Source organism: Branchiostoma belcheri, unplaced genomic scaffold, assembly GCF_001625305.1.
Source record: "Branchiostoma belcheri isolate BF01 breed outbred unplaced genomic scaffold, Haploidv18h27 scaffold33, whole genome shotgun sequence".
NCBI classification, from domain to species: domain Eukaryota; kingdom Metazoa; phylum Chordata; class Leptocardii; order Amphioxiformes; family Branchiostomatidae; genus Branchiostoma; species Branchiostoma belcheri.
In genome coordinates this window covers 2332069-2338068 of record NW_017803943.1, presented here as the reverse complement: position 1 = coordinate 2338068, position 6000 = coordinate 2332069, and positions in this window count along the sequence as shown.

Here is a 6000-nt window from a genome sequence, read left to right as displayed (position 1 = left end):
AAACTGAAATTATTTTATTTGTCCTTAAACTAAACTGTAGATAGAGTTACAGAAGTTGATACCAATCCAGTGTCCAGCAGGTATGGCCTTGACAGTGGGGCAGGATTTCTCTCAAGGTCCTGACTCCTGATGGTCTCTGCAAAAGATAAATGTTAACACGAGGATCATAACTTTCTAAGTTAAAAGCGGTGTGTCTTTTTGGTGAATGACCACCCTGGGGCCTTCCATCGCGCAAATCTGAAATTATCTTTAAAGTTCATCTGTGTTGGTAGAAATCAAAATATGAAGCAAGTTTAAACTGTTATTTCCAACACAACAAATTATGGACTCACCCAAATTTTTGACTGTACAACTCAAGTCTTTGTCAAGGAATGAACAATCCACCGCCTCCGTGACGTCACGCAGATAACACACGTGACTCCGTAAGCAGTGGATCACAGGTTGCGCCGTGGGCTTTCTGCAACCTATGATCCGATGCTCACAGAGTCACGTTTGTTATCTGCGTGACGTCACGGAGGCGGTGGATTGTTCATTCCTTGACAAAGACTTGAGTTGTACAGTCAAAAATTTGGGTGAGTCCAATTTGTTGTGTTGGAAATTACAGTTTAACTTGCTTCATATTATCATAAATCTGAAATTGTTTGCTAATTGTCATATCCAGATTATGCTCCCTGATTTATTAATCCAAAACTTTATAAATTGAAGCAAATGACCACTTAACGCCCTGCAAAATATTGGCCCTTTTGCAACTGGGCCAAAGTCCACCACCACAATCAGGTTCAAATAGATGTCTCCTAAATTCCTGCACCGTTTTCACCAAAATATTGTGATGTATATTTTGCCAAAAAAAGGTACTTTAAAAGCGTGTACAGCACGGAAACTTTGCAGGAATTTAGGCGACACCTATTTGAACTTGTTTGTGGTGGTGAATTTTGGCCCAGTTGCACCAGCGCTAATATTTTGCAGCGTGTTATGTTGAGTCATTCGCTTTAAAAGACTGATTCAGAAGTAAAACTGTCTACTTCGATTTATAAAACTTTGGATTCAATTTGATAAAAATTCATTTCAAACTGAAGATTAATAAATGGGAGCACAATCTGGACGTGGCCTCAGGAAAAAAAAACAGATTTGTGTGACAAGGACGGCCCCAGAATGGTCATTCGTTAAAAAGACGCTCCCGTTAAGTCATTTCACATGTAAAATACTGTAGATAGACTGTTAGAGAGGTTGAGTTGACATGTTATGTAAAGACTTTCTACTTGAAAAGTACTAGCCCGCATTCAAGTTACGGTAATCAGGCAGATAGTTTTCAGCATAAGTTTGTTTTCAGCATGTTTGGAAGTTTGGGCAGGTTTTGAAATTACTTTAAGCTGAAACTGTTAAATCTTGTCTGAAAGAACTTCCGAGCAAGTAATGGGTGTAGTTTTGTTTTGCTGATTTCTTTTTAAGTCAATTTTCCCGCCAAAAAAACCCCACCTAATTGGCACCCTCACCTGGTTAATTAATTGGATTAAGTTTTCCCGCCAAAAAACTTAGTATATGGAGCACTCTAACCTTGAACTTGTGCCCCCCTCCCCACTCTTAACTTCTTCCACAACTCACACAGTATGTTAGTTACACTGTTCCAACACTTTGGACTTCTTTGGACATGTAACTTCTCCGAACACTTTGCTACCCAACACTTAGTTGATCGAGCATAGTTTTTCTGCCACAACAACTTTAGAATAATCTCTCGCTCTCCTGGTCAGTCAATTGCACTGGTATACTGATGTGTCGAAGCATCAATGTCTCCGGAAAGACATCCCACGGGGAGTACACTTAGTGCATTGACCAACCAGGAGAGCGAGAGATTATTCTAAAGTTGTTGTGGCAGAAAAACTATGCTCGATCAACTAAGTGTTGGGTAGCAAAGTGTGGTGACTATGTGTTCGGAGAAGTTACATGTCCAAAGAAGTCCAAAGTGTTGGAACAGTGTAACTAACATACTGTGTGAGTTGTGGAAGAAGTTAAGAGTGGGGAGGGGGGCACAAGTTCAAGGTTGGGGAGGGGGGCACAAGTTCAAGGTTAGAGTGCTCCATATACTAAGTTTTTTGGCGGGAAAACTTAATCCAATTAATTAACCAGGTGAGGGTGCCAATTAGGTGGGGTTTTTTTGGCGGGAAACTTGAACAGATTTTTTCGCAGAAAACTTTCAATAAACCACATGTCCAAAGAAGTGTAATTGGGGCAATTTGGCATTCTCAGCGGCACGATACGAAGAGTTTTTCAGTGACGCCTACCGTGGGATTAAAGTTAAAGGTTTTAGTGACAACTTGGGGGCAATTTGGCATTTGCAACAGCACGATACAAAGAATTTTCCAGTGACGCCTAACGTGGCATTAAAGTTAAAGGTTAAGGTGACAATTTTGGGGCAATTTGGCATTTTCAACGGCACGATAAGAATTTTTCGGTGACGCCTAACGTGGGATTTAAGTCAAAGGTTTGGGTGACAATTTGGGGGCAATTTGGCATTTGCAACAGCACCATACAAAGAATTTTCCAGTGACGCCTAACGTGGGATTAAAGTTAAAGGTTTGAGTGACAACTTGGGGGCAATTTGGCATTTTCAACAGCACGATACGAAGAATTTTTCAGTGATACCTAATGTGGGGTTAAAGTTGCCAGTTAAAGTTAAAGGGCTCTTCAATGAAAAAAGGCATAGACTGAACTTGCCAAAAGAGAGAAATGCGAGTGCAAGTGTGTGTACCTGTCTCGTGTCAATAAAGAAACCATACTCACACCTCCCCATCTTCTTTCACACAGCTCTGTCCATAAAGGTTTGGTTCTTCCTTCCGCTCAGACCAGGCTTCGGGTCCCCATCTCGAAAATGGGAGAAACAAAAGTCAGTGTATAGAAAACAGCAATTGGCCTAGCAAGAAATTATGTCACACAACATACAACTTTGTATAAACCACATTCAACTTTAGTCCCAACATCAAAACCCCAATTTTACTTGACCTGCCTGCCAAAAGTTATGAACATCGAACCACGCCTAATTATTGTTATGCCGCTAAATCCACAGTCTCCCACAAAAAACAGACCAATTCCATAGTCTTTTTGACGAAGACAAATACACATAAGTAACAATTTCAATGGACTTTCTTGGCAAAACACTGCTGGGTTGGGGATGTACCTCAACATGGCGGCGCACGGGGGGCAAGGGTGATGACGTCATGTGAATACGTCCTATTGAATTCTTCCTTACATGAGGAAAAAGGTTTCTATAGTGATTTGTTTATTGAATTGTGTACTTGTATTAAAAACTACACTTTCACATAACAAATACATACTAGTAAGCCACAAAAATGGCGGTCACAGTTGCGTACAATTAAACAAGAGAGAGACAAAGTACTAAAACATACTATAAATGATACAATAAGGACCAAGATTGCATACTAGTTGATCCTCAAAATCAAATCTGCACAAGCACACTGTGACAGTGACTGCTTCATACAATTATATATCAATAACTGATATACTTTGGCAATTAAGTATAAAATCCAGTAAAATCGTGGGGTCGTGTGGCGCAGCGATAGCGCGTTCGGCTCAGGACCTAGAGGTCCCGAGTTCGATCCCCACCCATGTCACCGATCTTGTGCCCTTGGGAAAGGCACTTTACACGACTTTCCTCACTTCACTCAGGTGTAAATGAGTACCTAGCTTCGGTTAGGGACGTCCCTCGGATAGGACGTTAAATGGAGGTCCCGTGTTTGGGGAGAGCCACACCTCGAGCACGCTAAAGAACCCGCCACACTTATCGAAAAGAGTAGGGGATCTTCCCGGTGTGAGTGGATCAAAAAACATTACAGTCTTGTGTACGTCTTCTACGTACCGTGCTTGGAGTCCTCAGCCTATTGAGGTTAAGCACGTAATATGGAAGAAGAAGAAGAAGAAATACCGATGTTACAACCTCTGATTCAAAAGCAAGGAAAAAACAGCAACAAAACCGAAATTAAACTACATGTATTTTCACTTGTGCACAGATTTAATTTCGGGTGCTCAGAAGTAAATAACATATGCACCAAGTTAATTATAATAGCCCTGGGAAGTCTTGTTTATATTTACTCGAATTTTTTGGCGGGAACGTTGAGTGGATTTAATTATGCACACGTGCGGTACGTTCCAAAAGGTGTTCCACTGGGCCAAACTGTGGAAATTTCCAACAAAAAACGTGTTTGTAAGAGTTTTAGCAAACAAATTTGCTCCTAGCTTTTTTCAATGCCACTCAACGCAGAAGAAATATATTCAGTGTTCCCCAAAACCACGAGACAACCACGAAGTACAAAATGTGTGCGACATATCGTTCCACAAAACGCAAATTTCTACGGAGTATAACGGATAACATAACGAATTATAACGTGGTCTGTTGCCACAGGTTTGTTGGAAGTACAGACATGTACATTAAAGGAGATAGTTTGTTGGCTTACCTAGCAAGAACGAATCTTTTTCAGCTAGCACCACGCCGCCATGGTAGTCGCCATTTTCGCTTCTTCTCCTCGCGAACGGCTTGCCCTGCCAGGAAATACCAATTTTCTCCCTCAAACATCCAAAGAATGGTACAAATCCGACCTGGAAACGTTCAGACGATATACTGTACACTTTAGACGGATAATTTGCGGACAAAAAGCCGAAAATTTACCCCAAAACTGGCAAAAGTTGGAGAGAATGAAAGCACACCACGCCACGCGACAACGTGCGGCACACTGCTGCAGCTGGTCGAACGGACCGTACCATGTGAGATAATTACATAGGGGTGCGAAAGATATTGAGATTAATCATTATTGCTTTTGATAATTATCCATCACAATTCCGTCATCAATCAAAGATAATTATTCTTACCGCACAATTTTCGACTTATTTTCTGTGCCAAACCTAATGATTCTGATACCTTCTGCCACAGCAAGTGTTAATAATAACTTAATATCCCCAAGCTTGTGGATGCCCCCCCCATTTGTTAATGGACATTACCAGTGAGGACCTCTCCTTGGTGCTGAACTCACCATCAGTTCCATGTATTAAGTATTGCAGTTGTGGCCGCAATACTGTACTACAAGACGCTTTGTCTGACACAACAGTACACCCACGGAAAAGCGAGGGATTGATGTATTTTAGTACATATATACAGTATATAGTACATCGAAGCCTGTATATCAACAAGATCTTTATTTCATCAAGTCACATACATTTTCTGAGGATTAAGAAAAAGTAACAATGGGGTTTACGGAAAAACCTGGGTGCCTGCCAGGCCAGGCTACCACAATATCAGGTATAATTTCTTGCTTAACAAGGTTTATAATGTAAAATGCCATTGTGTAGTTAGACGTTTTGTTTCACAGAACACCCAGCGAGGGATTGACGTGTTTTAGTACATATATATACAGTATATTGTTCATAGAAGCCTGTATATCAACAGGATCTCTATTTCATCAACATCTTTTATTCACATATATTTTCTGAGGATGTCAGAAGAAACAAAAACAGTAGACAAGTGTCTCTATTTAGGCCAGACCAAGTTACTGCGATTGAGTTGAAAATATTCAAAAAATTCCTCAAATGCATTCCCTAGGGAAATAGGTTTTGTCAACTTTTGATAACCCAAGAATGGCTGGATGGATTGGTTTCATACTTGGTGCCTCAGTAGGGAGTGAATGACTACATTTTGGGCACCCTAGTTGCTTCCCTTGGTACTGCAGCAGAACTTCCAGTTTTGCTATCTCGCGATCTGGACATGCTAAGGTCATGAATTTTAGATGGCAGGTAGCTCTTGTATTTGGGAAGAACAGGCACTTAGTGATAAAGGCCCTCACTGATAAATGCCTGAACCGATAATGCTTGATTGTGTGTGTGTGTGTTTGTTATACAATATTCCCACTATCAAGGGAAAGAAGTTAAATACAGAGTCTAGACAAAAGTAATACTAGTATTTTAAATTGATCAAAAACTGAACTTCTCAACATTTGT